The sequence below is a fragment of the Pipistrellus kuhlii genome, unplaced genomic scaffold, assembly GCF_014108245.1.
Source record: "Pipistrellus kuhlii isolate mPipKuh1 unplaced genomic scaffold, mPipKuh1.p scaffold_m20_p_1, whole genome shotgun sequence".
Lineage (NCBI taxonomy): Eukaryota > Metazoa > Chordata > Mammalia > Chiroptera > Vespertilionidae > Pipistrellus > Pipistrellus kuhlii.
In genome coordinates this window covers 158,972,429-158,998,487 of record NW_023425404.1, presented here as the reverse complement: position 1 = coordinate 158,998,487, position 26,059 = coordinate 158,972,429, and the positions used below count along the sequence as shown (strand labels likewise).

At 37.6% G+C, this 26,059-nt stretch overlaps 1 long non-coding RNA gene across 1 annotated transcript; it reads left to right on the top strand.

Moving 5' to 3' along the window:
* The first annotated feature begins 13,036 nt into the window (after positions 1-13,036).
* On the top strand, positions 13,037-22,370 carry LOC123651246. The gene is made up of 3 exons (XR_006739834.1): positions 13,037-13,148; positions 14,890-14,959; positions 22,328-22,370. It is a non-coding gene; the product is annotated as an uncharacterized LOC123651246 (long non-coding RNA).
* Positions 22,371-26,059: the final 3,689 nt, after the last annotated feature.

The window sequence follows — 26,059 nt, the reverse complement described above, 5'->3', positions numbered from 1 at the left end:
GTGAAGCAAAAGGATCAAATGCCAACACCAGAGCCTGAATGAGAGTTGAGACAATGAACAAAAAGCCACTAGTGGTACCTGTTGCTGTGAAGAGACATAACTACTGCACCATAGCACAGCTCCCACCATGGAGAGAGCAGGATAGTACCCATATGTCTCTCCTTTTCCTTTTGCTTTCATTACTGGGATCCAATCAAAATCTCACAGGCAAGGGAATCCATGTAATAAAGTTGTAGGGTCATCCTCCCAGGGAAGACAGCTAAGCAGAGAAGGCTGAAGTGCTAGTAAGGAACTGGCTCAGCATCTTGTAGCCAAATAAGTAGGCAAGAAAACAATGAGATCTCCTGGATTCCTGCACAAAAAGCGCAAGAGATGTCAGCAAGAGAAATGATAGAGTTATATCAATTTTTATTGCCTTTACCTGGAAATGCACATATCTATAGGGAAATGAGGTATGAAAATGTAAGTAAACTAGAGGCCCAGTGCACAGATTCATGCACCAGTAGAGTCCCTCAGCCTGGCCTGCTCCCTCTTGCAATCCGGGACCCCTCAGGGAATGTCAGAGGCCCAGAGCATGGATTCAACCTGATCCCCACAGGCCAGGCAAAGGGATGCAGGCCTCTAGTATGCATATAAGATCTTTGGTTAATCTCTTCCTGTCCTCTCCCCTTCCACTTTTCTCTGATATTCATCAGTCTGTTCCATATTTCCATACATAATTTCAATTGTAAAAGGTAAATAAATTCCAGGTACCAGGGCCTCTGCTTGGGTTGCCAGGGGGCATGGCTGGCCTGCAAACCACCACAGGCCTCTCGCTCTCTGCTGGTCAGTGCATGTCACAGCTACCTATCAAATGGTCACTTAAGCTTTTATACAATAAATTATATATATATCAAGAAATATAAAATAACATAAAAATATAAATAACATATACATAAATATATCAATACTAGAAACCTGGTGCACAAAATTCATGCATGGGGGAGGGGTGTCCCATAGCCCAGCCTGTACCCTCTCCAATCTGGGACCCCTCCAGGTTTGGGCCTAAATGGAAAGATGGATATCCCTCTAACAATACAGGACTGCTGGCTTCCAATTGCTCTCCTGCCTGCCTGCCTGATTGCCCCTAACCACTTCTGCTGCCAGCCTGATTGAAACCTAACTGCTCCCCTGCTGGCCAATTGCCCCTAACTGCCCTCCCCTGCTGCCCTGGTCACCCCTAACTACCCTCTCCTGTAAGCCTGGTCTCCCTCAACTGCCCTCCCCTGCAGGCCTGGGTTCCCCCAACTGCCCTTTTCTGCAGGCCTGATCACACTCAACTGCCCTCCCTTGCAGTCCTGGTCCCTCCCAACAGCCCTCCCCTGCTGGCCATCTTGAGGTGGCCATCTTGTGTTCACATGGGGGTGGCCATCTTTGAACACATGGGGGCAGCTATCTTGTGTGTTGGAGTGATGGTTAATTTGCATATTACCTCTTTATTATGTAGGATAAACACAATGAATATGTATATAAAAAAAGTTAAAGGTGCTCTCTTAAGTATAGCAGAACAGCCTACAAATAGAAAACATGAGGTAATCCTATATAATAAAAGAGTAATATGCAAATTGACCATACCTCTGCTATACCCACCAGCCACGGCCATCAGCCAATCAGAGAGTATGCAAATTGACCCCAACTAAGATGGCTGTGGTCACAGAGAGCAGGAAGAAGGCTTGGGTTTCCCCAGCAATAGAAGCCAAGCTTTCCACCTGTCCTTGCCGGCCTAAGCCTCCACTCAAGGCCACAAAGTTTCAATTATAGAAGATAAACAAATCCAAACAGAAATGGCAGCAGCCACAAAGTGAGCAGGAGGCTTGGCTCCACTCCAGGCTACATAATTTCAATTGTAAAAGGTAAATAAATTCCAGGTACCAGGGCCTCTACTTGGGTTGCCAGGGGGCATGGCTGGCCTGCAAACCACCACAGGCCTCTCGCTCAGGCCACCCCACACCTCAAGGGAATCCCCATCCTGATCCGAGACACCCTTCAAGGCAAACCAGCTGACCCCCACCCATGCACCAGGCCTCTAACCTATCTAATAAAAGAGTAATATGCAGATTGACCATCACTCCAACAAACAAGATGGCTGCTCCATGTGGTCAAAGATCCTGCCCCCATGTGGACACAAGATGGCCACCACAAGATGGCCAGCTGGGAAGGGCAGTTGAGAGGCACCAGGCCTGCAAGGGAGGGCAGATGAGAAGGACCAGGCCTGCATGTGAGGGCAGTTGGAGGCAAACAAAGGAGGGCAGTTGGAGGCAAAAAGGGGAGCAGTTAGACATCAATCAGGCTTTCATGGGAGTGGTTAGGGGGTGATCAGGCTGGCAGACAGAAGTGGTTAGGGACAATCAGGAAGGCAGGCAGGTGAGCAGTTGGGAGCAGTCCTGGATTGTGAGAGGGATGTCCCAGATTGGAGAGGGTGCAGGCTGGGCTAAGGGACCCTCCCCTTCGCCCCCATGCACTAATTTAGTGCACTGGGCCTCTAGTCATAATAATAAAAGACCAAGAGACATCATGACCAAAACAACCAAACAGCCAATTGCCATGGGATGGCATTGACCACCTCAGCCTGGGTACAGTGAGTGATGGTGGAGGCTGGAGCAAAGCAGCCTGAGTCGTGGGTTCCTGGTGGCAGCCAGAGAAAAATAACCCAGGTCCCAGGTTCCTGGCAGCAGCAGGAGCAAAGCAGCTCAGGTCCCAGTGGGTGGTGGCAACAGCCAAAGTGAAGCAGCCCTTGTTCCAGATGCCTGGTGGTGGCAGAACAAAGCATCCCAGGTTCTATGTGCCAGAGAGAAGCTGGTGCTGGCAGTTGGGGGAAGAAAGGCCTATTCTTGCACAAATATTCCTGCAGCAGGCCTCTAGTGTTTTAATAAATTGATCATTTTACATCCCCTCAAAATATCTCTCAAACTATACAATCACTTTTTATAATGATGGCATCGTTGATCTCTTCCTTTTCACAGTAAAAAATCTATTCTATCTATTCTAGTAAATATAAATGCTTAAATGAGCCATGAGGCAGTATTTTATTTATTTAATAAAAGTAGAAGTATAATAAATTTTGATTAAAGCAGAAAATTACTTTTCAGAATGCAATCAGTAAAAAAATAAATAAATAAATAAATAAATAAGATTTAAAAAAAAAAAAAAAAAAAAAGGAGTGCTACCAGTAACTAAATATGGTTACAGACTTACTTGTACTCAATCAACTTAATAATATCATTCAGGTATGTTTCTGTCACTTTAAAATTTAATTTGTCTCTGCTGTTCTTTTATTCTTTCACACAAAAGATTATGCCAACTGTGGCATTTATGAAGTCATTTATATGTATTTGTGTCTTCTATAACAGATCTGAACTCCTATTCTAGGGCACCACATGCCAGATTTCACCAATATCCTTGTCAAATTTCATTATCATAACCTAATTTCTAAACCTCTGTACTGCTTAAGCATTGCAAATAAACCACACCCCACTCATTTTCCAGCATAGAACCATCAGTATCTTATGCACTCTCAGCTCACTGCTACCTCTCCTGCTCTTGCTAGCAATAACTAGACAGACTTGTGACAGCTCCAGTTTAATCCTCAATTTACCTCCATTTAGGCACTTTATCTAGACCTGCATGCAAATGTAGTCAGAACATATTTTCTGTCATCAAGGGTTCTTTATCCCTTCACCTTTTGGTAGTCATCATCTTATAAACTCACAGAGTTTTTAATCCAGCCAATTCTTGTCATTTTTGGCATATGTCCTATTGCAGTTACTAGGTGAGGTTGGCCACTTGGAGGGACCATTTTGATAAGGAAGGATACCTGTGTATTCCTCTCCATTCTCCCATGAGCCCCTAGTTATATGAATTAACTGAGTCACATCATACTGACACTCCAATGGAACATGGGCTTATCAGTTTCACAAGTCAGCTATTAACTTCATTTCATATTCAGCATACCCTTTTCCTCATTAACTTTTCTCCCAGTCTTCTATTTCCCTCATCCCTGTTAGGAACAACTTCTACTAATCTTTTTCCCCCACTAATGCCCCCTGAGTTTACATTGTGCATGTTGTACAGGAAACTCTGTCGAGTGAAACAGCTGTGGCTGCATTGATTGTTCTACAATGATTGGAAGCACTGAGTTTGTTACACAAAATTCAGCAGTCAGTGTTGCACAGAATTATGGGTGGAAAGTGAAAAAATGCTTTATCCAAAATGCTTCATGCAATTCAGGGTAATTTACTTCAGCAAATGTCTACTATGAGCCAGACACTGTGCTTGGTGCTTGAGCTTTAGTAATGTACATAGGGTTGACATATATCTGGGATGACACATTAAAGAAATTATTACAAACTAGAAGCCCAGTGCACAAAATTCATGCAAGGAGGTGTGTGTCCCATAGCCCAGCCTTCACCCTCTCCAATCTGGGACCCTGGTGGGGTTGGGCCTAAATGAGCAGTAACACATCTCTCTCACAATCCAGTACTGCTGGCTCCAACCACTCGCTTGCCTGCCTGCCTGATTGCCCCTAAATGCTTCTACCTGCCAGCCTGATCATCCCCTAACCACTCCTCTTCCAGCCTGATCAATGCCTAACTGGTCCCCTGGCAGTCCTATTGCCCCTTGCCCTCCCCTGCCAGCCTGGTCATCCCCAACTTCCCACCCCTGCTGCCCTGATCACCTACAACTGTCCTTCCCTGTTGGTCATCTGTGGCAGCCATATTATGTCCACATGGGGGCAGCCATATTTGACCACATAGGGCAGCCATCTTATATGTTGGAGTGATGGTCAATTTGCACATTACCTCTTTATTATATAGGATGTTTTACAAAAAGGAACTACAGGAAGCTGCATGATTAAATAGGAAGGAAGCAATCCAGCCTAAGTGAAATTCCCTAAACTGGATTTGGCCCAGAATAGGGAATCATTACTTAAATAATTTTTAATATCAATTTCCAAACAATAAAACTTGATAGGTCACCCAGAAAACTCACTTTAGAGATCCAAACTGGGTCTCAAAACCAAGATGTCAAAAGAGCTATGTGCCTCCTGGAGGCTTTAGGGGGGCATCCATTTCCTTGTCTTCTCAAGCTTATAGATACTACCTGTATTCTGCAGCTTGTGGCCATCTTCTTATTGCACTATTTGAATCTCTTTTTCCATTATCAGATGGCTTTCTGTGACTCTGCCTCCACTTCCACACTTAAGAATTCTTGTGATTACATTGGGCTTGAATAGTTCAGGATAATCTGCTTATATTAAGGTCAGCTATTTAGCAACCTTCATTTTATCTGCCATCTTAATATCTTTTTCCATGCAACAGAAACATTTATAGGTTTACTCGAGGCCCAGTACATGACATTCGTGCACTCAACCCAGCCTGCACCCTCTCACAGTCCAGGACCCCTCCGGGGATGTCCAACTGATGGCAGTCAGACATCCCCCAGGTCCTTAGTGCTGCCAAGGAGGCAAAAAAGGCTTCTGCCACCGCTGCTGCACTTGCCAGCCATGAGCCCGGCTTCTGCCTGAACGGCATTCCCCCTGCAGGAGCACACTGACCACCAGGGGGCAGCTCCTGCATAGAGAACAACAGAATTATTTATTTACACTGGAAAAGCTAGCAATAATTTAACTACACTTAAAAATGATTGTGACTCACATAAATTAACCTAAGTAAACATATTCCCATCTCATATTCTCAAAACCTTTTCTCTAAAATGCCTGCAGCATCATTTACAATGCCACTAGACATAAAGGGAAATAAGACAGAAGGGAATTTGAAGAGGGAAAAGGCAGTGGTCTTAGCCGATCATTGCTAAGTATATTATTTCAGCAAAAATTGCCAAATCATATGACCACATTGCTAAGTGTCCTTCTGTAATAAAGAGGCTAACTTCATTTTTGATGTCCAAATATTGACATCATTTAAATCACTCTTTCCTACCTATCTGGACAACCAAGATAAGAAGTCCAGTGTGCATGACATGTCTTTCAGTGCTTGAGGGCAGTCCAAACTTCACAAACCCCAAGTCTATTGAGAACTCTCCCCCAGACCCACTCCTAACCACCATAAAGGCCCAACTTACTCTCTTTGCTTCTCTCAAGCCAACTGAACCAGCTTTCACTGATCCCAACATCCCTAGAAAGTCTCACTATTATGAGTAATATATCTTTCCATATTCTCCTGGTATGTGTGGTATCATCAATCTTGACATTCAAGCCAATTGGCAGGTTGAAAGGGCAAGTGAGGATCATTCCCAAACAGTGAGAAGTCTGTGCAAATGACCAGCCCTGAAGCTTAGCCATTATTAACTTCATTGTAAACCCACTTCTGTGTGTATTTGTACAATTTTCTCTCTAAAACCTCCACTCTGATTTGAGCAAGCCCAATGCACAAAACCTCATATTTTCAAAAGGTAGTTCTACACTTAAGGATTTTTATATACCTCCTTAAAAGTATCTGGGTCTTTCTCTGATATATTTACTGGATAATCAAAGTCAGAAAGAAAGAAAGAAAGAAAGAAAGAAAGAAAGAAAGAAAGAAAGAAAGAAAGAAAGAAAGAAAGAAAGAAAGAAGGAAGGAAGGAAGGAAGGAAGGAAGGAAGGAAGGAAGGAAGGAAGGAAGGAAGGAAGGAAGGAAGGAAGAAAGGAAGAAAGAAAGAAAGAAAGAAAGAAAGAAAGAAAGAAAGAAAGAAAGAAAGAAAGAAAGAAAGAAAAGAAAGAAAAGAAAAGAAAGGAAGAAAAGAAAGAAAGAAAAAAAAAAAAACAACACTGAATACACCAGCAGAGTAAATATATTGAAAGGCCAAAAAGTAAAAGACAGCCTGAAAGCTCTGTCCTTCAGCTCAACAACAAGTAAAATGCTGCCAATTGAACACAACAAAGGCTTCCACTCCACACTAACAAGCCATTTCTGCTAAAACAGGAAACTGCTTCAATAGAACAATGAGATTTTATGAGCCTTGAGGATTGGTGTGCAAGAGGCCTTCCAATCCAACATAAGAAAGCAACCACCGCCGAAACCGATTTGGCTCAGAGCATCAGCCTGCGGACTGAAAGGTCCTGGATTCGATTCCGGTCAAGGGCATGTAACCTGGGTTGCGGGCACATCCCCCCAAGTAGGGGGTGTGCAAGAGGCAGCTGGTCGATGATTCTCTCTCATCGGTGTTTCTAACTCTCTATCCCTCTCCCTTCCTCTCTGTAAAAAACTCAATAAAATATATATTTTTTTAAAAAAGAGAGAAAAAGAAAACAACCACTAAAATGATTCCAAACATCTGCTTCTTTTAGTGTCACACAGGCAGCCACAGCTATTGCTGTCCTCTCCATCATAGCCACGGAAGCCACTAGCACTTCCCTTGCCACCGCCACTGCTATTCTTCACACTGTGTCTCTACAAGCTGATGCTATCATTTCCAGCTCCAACATCTGCTCCTTCAACACCTGCCCACCAGCTCCCTGTCAGCTGCTTCCATGTCTTCCAGCAGCTCTCCAGCTTCCAGCACCTCTCTTGCCCCCAGATCACCAAGATACACTGAAATCAACCCCCATTGAAATCACTAGGAATCTTATTTCCACTACCTCATCTGATTCCTCTGCTCTTTACTACCACAGAAGGCACCACAATTTTGACTGACCCTGTACCAAGTACACTGGCAAGATCTATGAAATATTGTTAATTTTGCTTTATTCAATCTGAAATCAGCTTTTTCTTTTCTTTATTGTTGCTGTGGTTTTACATGTTTCTCTACTTTGAACTCTGTGCCAACGTAGGTAGACAGCTGAAGTGCCATCTGTACATCTGTGACACTGTTGTGAGTTAATTTCCACAACCTTGAGGGGAAGACAAATTTTTTAATAGGTTTCCAAATTTTCCCATTGGGCAGAAACCTGGATGCCATAAAAAATTCTACTGTGTAGCATGGTAAACCTGCTTCCTTGTTGCCATAATTCTGAAATGTTTACACCTAACAATTTTACAGATATAAATTGCTAACATTTATTGGGCATTTATTTTGTGTCAGATCCTGCTACATATGTGATACTCATTAACATATTTAATCTTCACGAAAAAATACCATGAGTTAGATCCCATAATCATGTACATATATTACTATGAGGAAAATCAGAAAATCTCAGAAGAATTAAATAATTTACATTAAGTCATACAGCTAAGAAGTCAAAGGGCAGAGCACATACAATTAAATACAGAACACAAATTTCTATAGAAAATACACCAAAATTTTCCAGAAAATATTTTTTTATATATTTTTAGAAGACTTTTAAAAATAGACAAGCCCAAACATCACATGATAAAATGGACTTTTTAAAAAGATGTTCCTCTAGTTAAAACCAGAATCAGCAAACTTTTTCTGTAAAGGACCAGAGAGTAAATATTTTAGGCCTTTTCTGGGTACTTTCTGTTGTTTTTTGTTTGTTTGTTTTTGCAGTCTTTTAAAAATATAAACACGATTATTCATTTACTTGGTACAAAGCTAAGCAGCAGGCCAAATTAAGTTCATATGCTATGGTTTATCACATTATACTCTAGTAATAAATTGGTTACCATTTTCACTAATTCTAAATTATAATACACATTTCATTTTGTAATTTTTTATAGTCTTAGTTAGACCTCTCTTTATTGTTTGTTTTCTATACTCAGAGAACAAATTTCTTCCTGAAACATACCAAAGTCCATTTATCTATGACTATAGAAAAATGGCATTAAAATCACAGCAAGATGATTTTACCTTTTTTAGTATCTTTCCTTCACTTTCTTTAACTGTACTTAGCTAATCAAAGAAAAGATTTCTGCATAATCAGAACTTTTTTCTTGCTTCCTTTCCTATATGTGACACAAAATAAATTTTAAAAATTATAGATTTCCAGTATTCCCATGCACTATATCTCTTTAATAAGATGTCTCCACTTCGTTTTGTTTTAATTGAAAATAAATTCTGAGTCTCTCCTTCTTTTGTCATGTTCACCTAATCTGTTTCTTAGATCAGATGGAATTTAAACAATCTTATTCTCAGCAATTGTTTAGACAAAGAATCATATTTCTTAAAAAATTTTATTACATAGAATTTGGAATTACAAACATCTTACTATATTTCATAACATTTCTTTTATTATTTTTATCTCTTCCTAGAAAAAAAAAGATAATTAAAATCTAAAGAGAAAAAATATTTTCAAGCCAGTCTTAAAAAGACTATAACACATTCTTAAACTGTTTTCTTTTTTTCTTTTTTTTCTTTTGTCATTTTTATTGTTTTTATTTATTTTATTTTATTGTTTAAATAGTAGTAGTACAAATAGTTGTATATATGTCTCCTTTTTTCCCCATTGACCTTCCCCTGCTTTCCCTCATCCCCAGCACATTTTCATCAGACATGAATCAATCCTTCTCTTGTGCATGGGAACTAAGATTTTATCTTTTACAAAACTTCACAGGATTTCAGAATATGCCAGAAAAATCATTTCCTTTTCATCTACTGTTCTGTTTATTAAAATCTGCATTAAAATAATAAGTTAATAAATACAAATGCTGTTAATTCATTTCATAACTCAACCAATTCTTTTATGACGAGGACTAACTATGGATAGAAAATCACTTCCCCATTCTTCCTGGGAATGCCCACTGGTCCTTCTATATCCCCTATAGGATGATATGTTTCTTTCTCTGCCTTTTCAGTCCAAGACCATTTTATTCTGTGTCTTTGTCTCCTATTTCAGTACAAAATATCATTGTTAGAGTAGGCCTAAAACTCCAGAGCCAGAAATGGTAATTACAAAAATAACTGTAATTTCTTTCAATTAAGAAGAGCTTTACTCAAAGGAATGATTTAGCTGAGATTTTGCCAAACTCAAACCAAAAGAAATAATCAAAATGAAACCTCAAAAAAATAATATTAAGAAGAAGAAGAAAGAGAAGGAGGAGAAGAAGGAGAAGGAGGAGGAGGAGGAGAAGGAGGAGAAGGAGGAGAAAGTGATCTCCAGGCTAAAAAGGATTAGTTTTATAAAACTAAAGCCAGAGGTACATAGCTGACACAAAAGGTATAGTCATGACAAAGGAAGATTGATGAGCTAACTTATGTGGGAGAAATGGAAAATACCAAATGAGGCATTTTACTGGGAAGTACAAACTATTTATCTAACCTTCCCATAATAAACATACTTAGAGAAAGACGTATTGAGAAAATTTCAATGTCGCCATTATCCATTGTTAGTCCACTGGCTTTGTTGCATTAAGAAAAATGAGTGTCCCCAACAGATTTCCAGAACACTGTATTTGCTTCTAATGATTGTTCTAGATCATTGATAATTATGAACTATGGAAGTACTTTGGGGGGAAAAAGACTAGAGGCACATTAAAATATTAGGATTGATAATAGCAGTAAATCAAAATGAAAGAAAGTGAACATCATTCTCTTTCCTCTTTCTTGAATATACAGACGTAAGTTAGATTACATCCTAACAAAGCTAGCCAAGGCTGAGACAAACTTTCCACCAGGTCAGTTTTCCATTGTGCCATTACCAAATTCTCATACTCTTAAATTCAGATTATTCATCTAAACCTGAAAGTGAAGTCCATAGACTCTCATTCTGCAAAGGCCTTCTAAAAACTAAAGGAAGTCAACTAACAAATTTAATTTTTTTAAATAGATTTTAAATTGTACCAAAAAAATCTAAAATTTGTATTGATACAGCTGTATTAATGCACTAAGTGAAATAATAGATGTTCTCTATATTTTAATTAGGTTTTATAAAGGATTAAAAAGTATAAAATAATCTGAAAAATCCATGGGACTGGGAAACAGTAGGGGGGGAGGGGTTGATAAAAACCTTCTACTATGAATTCTGCTTTAATGGACTTGTCAATTAACCAACATCTGGTCCTGATTAAAATAGATAAGAAACTTTTTCCCATCTATAAAGCATTTTGATGTGAAGGTGAGAGGGCAGTGAAGAGCATAAAATCAGCTGTATCTTTTTATTGCAGAAAATCAAAATTCAGTGAGCAGTAAATACACTTTAAGGTTATCATGTTATGCCCCTTGTCCCAACACCCAGTGCTAAATTAAAACACTATAACCTAATGCTGATTTATAGTCTGTATGTTAGTAATTTCCATAGTTTAAGGCTAAATGTGTATATATGCTGCAGCATGCTCATGAGTTCCTAAAATGCCAACTGCAAGAACATTAGAAGGATAAATGATAGTCATTATTTATTGGAAAATAAGACCTGCAAGGCACTAGATCAAATTATAATATGTTCAGTTATTCTTATGCTTTCCCAATATTTAAAGAAAATTGAACCTGTTGCTTTCAGGGGTGACTCAAGAATGGAAATAATTAGAAATTTCTGAAAATCCTATTAATGTATTAGGTTATTATAATCAACTAAGTGAGCAATAACTTAAGGTGATTTGAGAATTGTTCTAATGAAGCCATGAATTCAGAAAATTTTGGTTTAAATCAATAAAAATTCTACTACACAATTTGTCCATAACAAGCATATAATAAATATATATCACAGGTTACTAGCAAAAAAAGAAAAAAGAGGGAAAGTATTTAGTATTATGACCCATATCTACTAAGTGCTATATCAAAACTACTTCACACTGTTAACAATTCAATAGCTGAGAGCCTATAATTTAGAAGCACAATATAAGACCCTTTAAATTATCAAATGTTATTTATTTTTACATCTTTAACATTGTATTCCAGTTCAACAATTTTATATATTATACTAGAAATATTGAATTTTTGAAACCTTTAGAAAAACTGTTTTTAAATTTATTTCTAAGTATTTATAAGACAACTGGTCTACACTTTCAAGAGATCAATATCAGCTGAAACTGGTTTGGCTCAGTGGATAGAGCACTGGCCTGTGGACTGAAAGGTCCCGGGTTCAATTCTGGTCAGGGATATGTACCTTGGTTGCGGGCTCAACCCCAGTGGGGGTGTGCAGAAGGCAGCTGATTGATGTTTCTCTTTCATCGATGTTTCTAACTCTCTATCCCTCTCTCTTCCTCTCTGTAAAATATCAATGAAATATATTTTTTTAAAAGAGATCAATATCATTGGGGGAAAGAGAGAAGAATGTTCTAGAATAAAATAGAGACATAACAAGTAAATATAATGTATGGTCTTTATTTGAGTCCTAGTTAAAGCAAAACAAGTAAAAATACTTTTGGCAAGATTCAGCAAATTTTACTATAAACTGAGTTTTAGGTTTATATGTGAATTATTAATGTTGTTAGTTGTTACTTGTGATATGTTATAAAACAAAAAATTTTTAGAGGTAAATACTGAAATATTTACAGGTTAACTATCTTAATTTCTGTAATTTACCTTAAAATATTTCAGTAAAACAACCAATGTTAAGCATATAAAGCAAAATGTAAACAACTGTGAAATCTAGAGAATGAGTGTAGGGTTGTGCTCTATACTACTCTCTTCACTCTTCTGTATGTTTGGATATTTTTCTAAATAAAAATCAAATTTTAAAAAATTTTACATATTTAAAAAAATAAATGTTATCTTTCAGCTTAAAGCAATTGTTTAGAGTATTTAGTATCTTGTTATTTTTTTAATCTGCCCTTTGCTACATCATATTTCTTGATGCTCCATCACCAGAACTGTCAGAGGGCACTCCCTCTGCTTACTCCGAGAGGCACCCGGAAAGGGTGGAAGTTCTGTTCCTGTTTGGAAGATGTGGGCCACAGTTGTTGGAGTCAACTTAAATTTCATCAATCACTATCACACTACTATCAATCAAGTAAATTATTCATTGAGAACCTCTTAATGACATTATGTTCATTGGGAAGAAACTGATGCACAAAAGGGCTACTGTCAACCTCAACAAATTACAACAACCCTTTATTTGTCTTTGAAGTCATATTCCTTGATAGAAATAACCTTATCCTAAATCTAACAAATTTCCCATTTCACACACACTCAAAAAAAACTCAAGTGGAAACCTATAAAACCTGAAAATCCTACTGTGCTTTCTCCTCTTTTCCTTCCAGGTACTATCCCAAAAAGGATCAGCTGAAGGTGATCAACTGGACAGAGCAACCTAAGAAGAAATAGTCACACCAAGCCAGGTATATGAATATTTTAGAGGTACTGGGGACTAATATATTTTAATGTAAACTAAGCAGCTTTTAAGATAAGATGATATAGATATAGATATAGATAGATATAGATATAGATATAGATATAGATATAGATATAGATATAGATATAGATAGATATATTATAGATATATTATAGATATATTATAGATATATTATAGATATATTATAGATATAGATATAAATATAGATATTTAGAGAGAGAGAGAGGGAGAGAGAAACAGAGTCGTTGTACTAATATTCTTTTTTCTTTTTGTGAACTGTTAAACTACATCACAGCAGGCTAACTCCTGTGTTTATTTGAAGAAAATATTATCTGTGGGGAATACTGTTTAATCTTGACAATGAAAGAAGACAATTTGATAGTATGTTAGCAATTTGATAAAATAAGAATTTCTTTCTCCAGTTGGACAAGATACTTTCTTCTGGGTATACTAGTACTATAACCATAACCACCTCTAAGACTTTACCACGGACTGCACATTGTCCTCAGTACAATTTGTAATTTACATTATTTCAGTTGGTCCTCATGGCAATCTTAGCATGTAAAATTGCAACTCACTCCAAGTCACATCTTAAGTAGCAGGGCTGGGATTTAAAACAAGCGTGGTTGACTTTAATACCAGTTTGATAAAACACAAGGCTATATTATGAGGTGTATCTAATTTACTTGCCCTAATATATACTCTGTCTAGATAATAACATAATCTTCATTTTTTCTGAAATCAAACTGATATATATATATATACATATATATATATATATATATATATATATATATATATATATAGTATACATGATCGAATAAAAAAAAATAAAAGGTCATGTCTTTCTTTAATCCTCCCCTCCTACAATACATAGCCAAAAAGTAAAATTATATTTTGGAAGTAGTTATTTTTTAAATTAGTTATTAAATCTGTACTATATGCTAAGCATGATGATATAAAAATGAATGAAACATGATTCTTGTTCTTTAGAAACTTAGCAAAAGGGCATCAAATGGCAAAATCTTCAGTAGAATGAAGTTTCAGGACAAGTCTGATTGAAAAGTGTTTGTCCTAAGTACCCTGTTTCTCCGAAAATAAGACAGTGTCTTATATTAATTTTTTCTCCCAAAGTTGCGCTAGGTCTTATTTTCAGGGGATGTCTTATCTTTCCATACGCTAGGTCTTATTTTCGAAGGATGTCTTATTTTCGGGGAAACACGGTAACAGCCTCAGAACATAGAAACAAGAAGCATATTCCTTATTTAAAAGAAAGTCATGAAAAAATAATAATAAAAGAATATTATAAAACATTTACAAAATAATGTTTAGTAAATATCATGTAGTTTATATAATGGTTCACCTAACAGGAAGCTTCTAGAATTAGAATAGAAAAAAAAGAATAAAATTATTTCTTTTCTTATTGCTAAACTTCCTAAGATCTTGCCCTTTCTAGGCAATATGTAGTATCAGTGGAAAATGTTCATTCAAGTTAATTACAATAAGACTTTTTTTACTTTTTCTATTGCTTTCTCCAAAAAATAAATGTATATTAGCTTGAATTTTACCTCACCACTATGGAGTAGACATAGGTAAACCATTTTCAGAAACAATTTCTCTCTTTTAAACTGTACTTTCTAACAAAAATTAGTAATTTACCAAAATGTGTCCCTGTTCCACAATAATATACAATAACTAATAGTGATCCATTCTTCTGCTTTTTCTAGGAACCAATAGGAAAAGATGAAAACTCTGCCACTGCTAGTGTGCATCTGTGCATTCAGTGTTTGCTTCAAAGTAAGTTTCCACCCAAACAACTTTTATTCTTGTAGATCAATAACAAACTTGAGACTTCAAAAGTACAATATGCAATTTTCTATTTCCAAGAAGCTTGATATCTTTTATTTTCTGTGGCACATCAGACAATGGATAATTAATCCAAAAGGAAATTATTTGTTTCACTTAATTGACATTGATGTAGCACCACCTTTATCATGGTTGTGATGGGATCAGATGGAAATGCAGAAAACAGATCCTGTAGGGCCCCATTGTTATAAAACATGGAGCCCTCCATAGATTAGAAAGCCTCAGGATAATTACGGTGTCCATAGGGCAGTGACATAACTCTGGGTCTGAAGAGAAAGTGAACTGTAGGAGACAAAAATTGAGGTAAAGCCCACTCAAGGAACTATAGCAGTGGCTCACATAAGGGAAAATGGTGACTTGCACTAAATGTCAGCAATTACAACATGAGGGTATATTTTAGTGTTTAAGTCTACCATAACTCCTGCTGCATTTTGGAGTATAGTAAAAGAAAGAAATGAACAAAAGAGTTATGTTTCACTTATGTTAAATTTGAAGTGGCTATTAGACTTCTACAAGATGTTAAGAGACAATCAGAAATATTGATTTCTGGAGTTCAAAAAGAAGTCAAGGGGTGAAGTCTGTATTTAAAACATATATAGAAACATGGGACCTTAGAAGATCACCCAAAGAGATTGGATAGAGAAAATGGAGGAACCACAAAAGGGAACAGGAAAGCATGGTTTCAAAAACAAAGAGATTACAAAATGAACTCTGTCTTTACGATACTTAGGGTCAGCTGGGAAAAGAATATTAATATTTGTAATGCTTCAAGGTGATACAAGGTGCAATAAGTAACCATATTTGCTTCTAAGGCACTATACCTATATGTATTTGTTCACTTTTATTTGGACAAATTTGAAAGAAGAATCAAGAAGTAGAATGTAGATTTGTTGCATGAAGTTGGATAGCCTCAGAATATTATGTGTGTGTGTGCGTGCGTGTGTGTGTGTGTGTGTGTGTGTGTGTGTGTATAGATATATAGATATATAGATATAGATATAGATATATATAGATATATATAGATATATCCCCCCCCCTGGACCCTATGCTAATTTTTGTGACTGTAGCAAAGAATTCACTGAAATTGGGCTCAGAAGATGTGAGTTTAAGCTTATCTTCTGAATATCCAGATGAACCTGAGTTACAAACGTACCCATAGGACTCCAATTGCCCAATGTGAAAATAGAATAACAGTATATGCTTCACTAGGCAGTTGAAAAGTAAGTGAGAACACATACATTTATAAATTGTAAAGCACTGCATAGATGTAAAAATTTTAACTATAAGATTATTGTAATTTCTATTTATATGCTAGTTGTTAAGAATTTCAAGTCGAATATGCCTGGTGGTATTAGCTTTTTAATAAGTCAAATTTTACTATTTTGATTACTAAAAACCTCTAGATGGAAATAAATGTTATTTCAATCAACACAAATCATTGTGTGGCTGTGGAATGACTAAAGCCCGGTTTTTATTTTAAGGAGGCCCTTCAAGGTGCTGCCTATAAATCCATGCACTTAATGAGCCATCCCTTCCACAGTTCAGGAAAAATAAAACTGCCCACTTCTCCAATGCTTCCAGTGAGAGGAAGAACTTCCAAAGGCTTTGAATATGGGGAGGTAGCTCAGGAATACCTTGACTTGGTCCTTTGAAAATGAATGTACCAGAGTGTGGCACCAGCTCGCAATCGGAGATCAGCCCTGGAGTTCTAACTATTATATAACATCCTGTGCTTGTATGGAATGATTTTAGGGAGCATATAGTCTGGTTGCTTTCTTTCAGATGCCCCAAACAGACTGAGGGGAAGTATTCTGGAATCAGATAGAAGCTCTGTTAAACATTACTTAAATATATTGCTTCCTTCCTCTTTGGAAAAGAGATTAAAGGTTTTCAAATGATCATAAAAATAGGCTAGTAACCAAAAATGAAGACATTTAATGTGCTTTCTAATTTTAAGTACCGGTATATGCCATTTTGACCTTGTACTTTTCTAGTTCTCTTTCTTTCGATTATTTCTATATTTTTTATGGCCTGATTTTTCCTCCTCCTTCAACTCTCAAATTTTAGCATTCCTCCAGGGGTCCTCAAACTTTTTAAAGTGGGGGCCAGATCACGGTCCCTCAGAGAGCTGGAGGGCCGGACTATATGAACTACTAATTCCTACTGTAACACCTCGGCTGCGCTCACTGCCCAAAAAACCTGGCGGGCCGGATCAGACTCCTCTGCGGGCCGCATGTGGCCCGCGGGCCGTAGTTTGAAGACGCCTGCGTCTAGTTATTTTGGAAACTTCAGCTTCCTCCTACCCTTTCTTTCTTGCTCCAGGTGTCACATGCCTCTCTACACCTCTCCCTCCCTACGCCAGCCCACTCTCCCCTCACTCCTCACCTCCTCTTTCTCTCTTCCACCACTCTCCTGAAAGTGTGGTTTACCTATGGACACACCTTCTCCTAAAACTTACTTAATCTCTCTGGGATTCAGCTTTCTCATCTGTACAATGAAGATGATAATAATAGTACTCACCTTATGGTGTTGCTAAGGAATGAAATAAAGTTATGTTTATAAAAAAAAAAAAAAAAAAAGAATAGAACCTGACACAAAATAAGTGCTATACAAGAATGTTTTTACAAATATAAATATCATGTGAACAGCCAAATAAGGATATGTTTAACACATTCTCCCTGGCTTATTCATATTTATTCTCAGCACCTCCATACTTCAGTCATTAAGTTCAAACATTTAGAGGCATTTTCTACTCCTTCCCCTCTCAAGCTTGCCTAAACCCAATTCTAATCAACAAGTTTTGTTAAAGGCATCTATAACTATCAATCATAATAATTAGTCAAACTGAGTATTTGATACAAGTTCTATGCACTCTAGCTGGTTTGGCTCAGTGAATAGGGCATCGACTGTGGACAGAAGGATTTTTGATTGGGTTCAATTTCAGTCAAAAGCGTATATTGGGTCCTGGTTGGGGCACTTACAATGTATTTCTCTCACATCTCTCTTTCCCTCTCTTTTCAACTCTCTTTAAAAATCAATGGAAGCTGAAACAGGTTTGGCTCAGTGGATAGAACGTTGGTCTGCAGACTGAAGGGTCCCAGGTTCGAGTCTGGTCAAGGACATGTACGTTGGGTGTGGGCACATCCCCGGTAGGGGGTGTGCAAGAGGCAGCTGATCGATGTTTCTCTCTCATCGACATTTCTAGCTCTCTATCTCTCTCCCTTTCTCTCTGTAAAAAATCAATAAAATATATTTTTTTAAATCAATGGGAAAACTATCCTCAGATGAAGATTGAAAAAAAAACAAGTTCTATGCTAAGCTAACATTAAAATAGGATTTTAATTATTTGCTTCATATTAAAACACCATATATACTATTAATTGCTAAAATTTTTTCAAATCCTAATAAATACCTTTAAGTATTAAGATTTTACTCAATAAGAAATTTCTTTATTATCAATTCATTCATTTGTTCATTCTATAAATATCTAATGGTGCCTGTTATGTGTCAGGTATAAATTCTACATATTGGGCAAACAGAGATTAACAAAACAAAATCCCTGCCCCTTTGTGAAATAGGTATGCTGTTCATTAAGGGAATGAACAGCATATCTATTTTAAAGCATATGAGTCATGCAATAATAATTTTGGATCTGGACTTTAACCTAATCTAAATTATTTCCTAAAAGATTAAACTGAGATCCAATGAAATTAGTGACTTGCCCAAAGTCACTCAGTTATTTAATGGTAAATGCAGGACAGACCCAAAACTCCATTGGCTGCAGTGTGTTTCAAACATGCTCCTGTAAGAGTTGGAAGTCCTTCTTAAATGAACTAAAAAAACAGAAATAGATTCATAGACACAGAACAGACTGATGGTTGCCAGAGGGAGTTTAGGAGACTGGGTGAAAAAGGTGAAGATTCAGAAGTACAAATTAGTAGTTATAAAATAGCCGTGGGAATGTCAAGTGCAGCATAGGGAATCCTATCTAATAAAAGAGTAATATGCAAATTGGCCATCACTCCAAGATGGCCATCACTACAAGATGATCACCCCCAGGTGGCCAAAGATGCCCCCACATGTGGACACAAGATGGCCACCACAAGAGGGCCTGAAGGAAAGGGCAGCTGGGGGTGACCAGGCTAGCAGATGAGGGGAGTGGAGGGATATAGGCCAACAAGGGAGGACAGCTGGAGGGGGATCAGACCTACAGTAGAATACAATTGGGGGGACCCAGGCCTGCAGGGGAGGGCAGTTGGGGGGGACTAGGCCTGCAAAGGATGGTAGTTGAGGGAAAAGGTCTGCAGGGAAGGGTGGTTATGGGCAATCAGGCCAGCAGGGAGGGCAATTAGGAGTGACTGGGCCAGCAGAGGAGAGCAGTTGGGGGAGACCAGGCCAAAAGGGGAGGTTAATAGGGGGACCAAATCTACAGGGGAGGGCAGTTAGGGGTAACCAGACCTGCAGGGGAGGGCAGTTAAGGGTGACCAGGCCATCAGAGGAGGACAGTTGGGGGCAACCACACCTGCTGTGGAGGATGGTTAGAGGCAACCAAACTGGCAGGGGAGGGCAGTTGGGAGTGACTAGGTGTGCAGGGGGGTGCAGTTGGCAGGGACCAAGCCTGCAAGGGAGGGCAATTGGGGTTGACCAGGCCAGCAGAAGGGGGCAGTTGGGGGTGACCAGGCTGGCAGGGAAGGGCTGTTGGGAGCAACCAGGCCTGTAGGGGAGGACAGTTAGGGGTACCAGACTGGCAGGGGAGGGCAGTTAGGGGCAATTAGGCCAGCTGGGGAGCAGTCAGGCTGTCAGGGGAGTGGCTAGGTTGTGATCAGGCTGCCAAGCAAAAGCGGTTAGGGGCAATCAAGCAGGCACACAGGTGAGTGGTTGGACCCAGCAGTCTTGGATTGTGAGAGGGATGTTCAACCGCCCTTTTAGGCCTGATCCCTTGGGATCTGATCCCATGGGATCAGGCCTAAAAGGGCGGTTAGACATCTCTCAAGGGGTCCCAGATTGGAGAGGGTGCAGGCTGGGCTGACGGACACCCCCCCGCCCCCCGCACAAATTTTATTACCAGGCCTCTAGTAATATTATAATAACTAAGTATGGTGTCAGATGGGTACTGGAAATACTGGTAGGGGGATCACTTTGTAAAATATATTATTTTCTAACTACTATGCTGTACACCTGAAACTAATAAAAATAATAATAAATATAAACTGAAATTTAAAAATAAGATTTTTAAAAGATCAAAAATTTTTTCACACCATCCTCAGAGACCACCTTGGAAGAGAAGGACTAAGCTGGTGGAATGCAGGCCCTCAATGCCATTTCAACCACAGAGGTTTTGTGTTTATCTGGATTGCATATTGAATCTCCAAGATCAAGTTGACCTGTGTATTTTATGTTCAGAAACCTACTGCCCTCTAATGGACAGAATCTTCTGAGAGGTTCAATAATCAGAGGAACATACCAGATTCAGTTACAGATTCTGGAATGCTATGTTCTTTCAAGAGAGTTCTATGCAAAAATATCAAGGTGTTGTGGATAAGAAGCCATTGTTTAACTTATGGATGTTCTTGAGTAAGAACTAAAATACTTTGGATAATTTAAGTTTCTAAACAATTAATTGCTTTCTGAAGTTATTTTTTAGTCTGGGTGTGTTAGTTTCTAGGGAAGCTAACTTAGCTGAATCACTGCTAAGTCTCTCAGAAGTTGTCATGTTGCTTGTCCTAAATTCTGTCTCTGGAGACAACTTTACAGTGTGGGTCTGGAATGGTTTATGTATTTGGTGGTCTAAAAAAGGGTTCTTGTAGAAATCATTGAGAGGAAAAATGTCACTTCTTCTTGCTTGAAACTTTGGGAGGTACCCCTTTATCCTTATGTTAAATTTCTTTTCCCTGCTTAAAAAGTAATATAATCGATCATTCAAAATTCTAATATGAATGAAATATAGAAAATAAACAGATAAATTGCAATATGTTTAGAGATAAGAAACTAAAACAGCCCATCAGGTGTAGCTCAGTGGTTGAGCATCAGTCTGTGAACCAGGATGACATGGTTAGATTCCTGGTCAGGGCTCATGCCTGGGTTATCGGCTTAATTCCCAGTGTAGGGCATGCAGAAGGCAGCCAATCAATGATTCTCTTTCATCATTGATGCTTCTATCCCTCTCCTTCCCTCTCTAAAATCAATTTTTAAAAAACACTTTTTTTAAGAAACTAAAACAGAGATGTACTCTAACTCAAATAATGTCAGTTATGGTTAACAGAGCTAAGAATGTTTATCTTGCAGAATATGGACCCAGATGGCATGGTAGGTATTTTCAAATTTTGAAGGACTCCAGTATCTTCTATATGCTGTCAAAGCATAGAATTAGAACCAAGAATGGAAATCTGAATAAATGAGTCTCTATTCAGTTAAAAATGGAAATTTCAAGAAACAACATACATTCAGTAGCAAGAACTTTCTACCTGCTAGAGTCTAGCAAGCCACCTTGGGAAAAATAGTAGTAAGCTTCCAATTAGAAGAAGTTGTCAAGCATGGGCTGGAAAGCCATTCAGGAGGTATATTAGAAAAAGATCAATTGTACAGTTGGGCAAGATCATTATCCTTTTCAGATGTGACACCTTTGAGAAATCATAAAAGCTATAAGACCTCTATTTAGACAAAATGAATAAACAATAAAAATTTCTACCATATCATAGGATTCATGGACCCCTGACTTTCTGTAATTCTAATTTTACAATGATAAAGTTAAAAGGTAATAGTTAAAGTTCTTTCTCCAATTTGAAAATGCTAAACACTAACTTTCCTACAATATGTAGGCTATGAAGTTGAGTTGGCGTATTTGTTAAGTTGGTTGTTTGGGTTTTTGTCATTTTGTTTAGTTTTTTGATGATTGTAGATATGAAGGTGTGATTAAGAAAGGACTCTTGGATCTCAGTTGAATATCTTTGGCTGAAATTTCATGGACAAAGGATGGCATCAGGGGAGCCCTTTGGTTCAGGCAGTAACCTGATCATTTTCTATCAGAAGGCTAAGAAATGAAGCAAAAAAGGGCAGATATAGCTAATTCTCTAAGTTTGAACCCACAGACATATATCCATCTTAGTGAGGTAAGAATTAAACAATTGACAAAAGGCAACTCTCTAACAGCAAGGCATTGTTGAGATTTGGTTGGTGACGTTAGGAGGATAATCACTCAACTCACTGCAAACTCACTTCCACTCCCAAAACTACTGGTCATCACACTTCAACAGAATCCCCTTGTTGATAAATCAATGCATTTTTTTTTCTTTTCTTTAGGTCAGTGAAGGTCAAAGAAGGGGCTGGAACATATATCCCAGAAGGATTTTTGTCCCTCGTAGAGTTATACTAGTCCGCCGACCACTGTTTCATCCTCAATTTCGACCTGTCCGGAGACAAGTCTATCACATTCATCACCACAAATACTACACAAATTACAGAATCCAAAAACATTACTGGCCACGTAATTGTTTAGATAAAAATAGCACCGTCGTTAAGAATAATACTTCAGGGGCTCCCAACCAAGTTCCACTCACATCCGCTCCCTTTCCAGATGAGAAACCTACTCAGGTTTATTTCACCACATTTACTGAAGAAAATACTGGCACCCCAGACTCTTCAACTATGACATTATCACAACAACCCTCAAATACACCAACACCACAAACAGAGACTACAGTTTCCCCTGCTGTTCAACAAACAACTTTATCTCGTACTCAAAATGCACTTCTTCAATTCTTGCAATATGTGGATAACCTACTACAGTACTTTTCTGGTCTTGCAAAGAGTCCATAGTACATCGTACATTGTGAAGTGCTCTGTCATTAGATAGGATTGATGAGTGCAGACTACTACCTTTACTTTCACCCCTCTTCTCAAAGTAAAATTATAATGTTCCTTAAATTTACAGCACTATCATTAATCTTTGAAAATATACACCTCACATGACCTATTAGCAAGAAAAACAAACTCTAGCTCACAAAATCATCTGCATGACCATGATTTAACATCACTTTGTGAAAAACTATAGAAATAGCATGCTGAGGGAAGAATATGCCATCAGATAAAAAGAAAATTGTATAATTCACCAACCATTTATTATTCCCTAAATGTTGGAAATGATCAATTCACTACATTGCTCCTCTAAACAAAAACTCACCTAAGTTATCTAATCCACAAATAGAATAAAATGAGGTCTCTCTAAATGAACAAAAATATATCATTATCTATAGATAGACCTGTCATTATATTACTGATTAGTGGCAAAAAAAATACCCTCTAAATAATTGTGTTAAACCTTAATTTTGTTGCACAAAATATGAACCAAGGACAGGAAAAGTTGATTCAAAGTGCATGAGAAAATCTGGCATCAAGCACAAATGAGGACTCCAACACTTCTTTTCTGAGAACATGTAATTATTTAGGCTTCATGATTGACATTTATTGTATTATATCTAAATTAATTTCAATCTAATGTGCTTGATTCTAGACTTTGTCAACCATTAAGACTTTTTATGTGTGTTCACATGGTGTTCATAATATTTTACTATTGATTCAAGTAATTCAATTTAGTACTAATGCAATTAACTTATATTAATTCAATGTGAAATGTATTCAACAGTGAAATATTTTCTAAAACTCTTAGCCATATATTTTAAATGTGTTTTAAAGCAAACCATGTCAAAGTACTGTCCTGGTATCAATTTTGCAAAATTGTCCTGGAAAACAAACTCTAATTCTGGTCAGTAGAAAAAGAAATGTTATCCACTTGATATATAGAGATAATGTTAATGTTAATCTGTGATGTGGAGGTATTTTCATTTTCTGTCACTACTTCTAAGAACTCTATTGATTATATTTAATTTTTTGCCAACTAATAAAGACTTTATGCAGCAGTCTATTTTCATTTTGAGTATTCGGAAGCTCCTTGTCTCACTTAGATTTGGAGATGGGTGAAAAGAGATCTCAATGAAGATTTGCATTTCATCAAAACTGCCACTAATTAGCCAGGGACCTGGTTAGGGCAATCAATATCTCTGAACATCAGTTACTTTCATCTTTCAAATAAAGTGGTTTACTTAAATTAACTTAATATTTACTTAATCTTACTAATATGTTTCCAACCCAGATTCTGTGTTTGCCCTATGCTTTTCACTTAACTCTCTTACTTCTAGTCTCATCTTAGAGTGGCTCTGTATCTTTTTTAATTATTTTAAAGGAAGAATAGTAATTTTCTCTAGAGATATTCTCCAGTTTTAGAATAGCCAAGACTGAAGACTTCACAATTATATCAATATATAGGATGGAATGGAATGGAATGGAATGGAATGGAATGGAATGAAATGAAATGGAACAGAATGGAATGAAATAGAATAAAAAATCACATTATCCTCAGCAAGAACTGTGTACATTATAACAAACACTATATCAAATTTCCTTGAGCACTGTGAGAGACAAAGAAGAGAAAGTAATTAATACATGGATTAATCAGAAATGGGTTATTTAGTCTATGGTCTTTTAATATTAGATTTCTGGTATCTGATTATGTGTTTTATTATTATAGGGGGGGAAAGGTTAACATTATACAATTTCTTTTTACTAACATAATGTGATTAGTTAGGAAGAAAAATGAGGGAGAATTCTATCTCTTATTGGTAAAAATATCTAAAAACCACTATTTTTTTGTAAAAGAGAATATACAGATCAACAATTTTAGGTTTGTGATATTTGCACATTTTAATTTAATCTTTATAAATTGCATTTAAAATAGTTCACTTTATTACTGAGAGAAAAGAATGATGTGAAAAATATAGAGACATAGTTTAAGCTCCATTGCTAGATCTAGAAGAATAAGTGAGGATAACTTTGATTAAAATTTTTGACTTCAATAACAAACTTTAGCTAAATTTTTGAGCCCCACTAAGAGAGGAAAGTAAGGTATGAAGAAAACAACGAAAATGACAGACTCACCCTAACTGGTTTGGCTCAGTGGATAGAGCATCAGCCTGTGGACTGAAGGGTCTCAGGTTCAATTCTGGTCAAGGACATGTACCTTGGTTGCAGGCACATCCCCAGTATGGGTTGTGCACGAGGCAGCTTATCCATGTTTCCCTTTATTGATGTTTCTAACTCTCTATTCCTCTCCCTTTCTCTCTGTAAAAAAAAAATTCAATAATTTTTTTTTAAACAACAGACTTTATCTAGCCCTGGCTGATGTGGCTCAGTTAGTTGAGCATTGTCCCATATAACAAGAGGTTGCTGGTTTGAGTCCTGGTCAGGGCACAAACTGGGGTGGTGGGCTCAATCATCAGTAGGGAATATGAAGGAGGAAGCCAATAGATGCTTTCTCTCATCGATGTTTCTGTCTCTCTCCCCCTTTCCCTTTCTCTCTCTTTCAAGAACTCAATAAAAACTGACACTCTAATTCATTACTCATAATGATATTCTTGCAAATTAAAGCTTAAAACCTCCAAATTTAAAAAGACACTGAAACCTAGCATGCTTTACTTCCTAATAAAATCATCAAATATCCTCAAAGGATGAAAATTGTTAAGCTTAAGCAAAACTATTAATAATTATATCCTATATAATAAAAAGGCAATATGCAAATTAAACCTCAGGCTCTCACAAGATGGCTGCCTACAACCAGGCTGGCAGGGGCTTAGTGAGGGACAACCAAACAACTGAATTAGCAGGCTGCATGGGGCAACCAGGCTGGCAGGCAGGTGAGTGTTTAGGATTCAGTGGTCCAGGATTACGAGAGGGATGTCCGACTGCCAGTTTAGGCCTGATCCCAGCAGTTGGACATCCCCTGAGGGGTCCTGGATTGAAGAGGGGGCAGGCTGGGCTGAGGGGGGGGAGCCCCGACTGTGCACAAATCAAATTTCATGCACTGGGACTCTAATATCTCTCTCTCTCTCTCTCTCTATATCTCTATATATATATATATATATAGATAGATAGATAGATAGATAGATATAGATATAGATATAGATATAGATATAGATATAG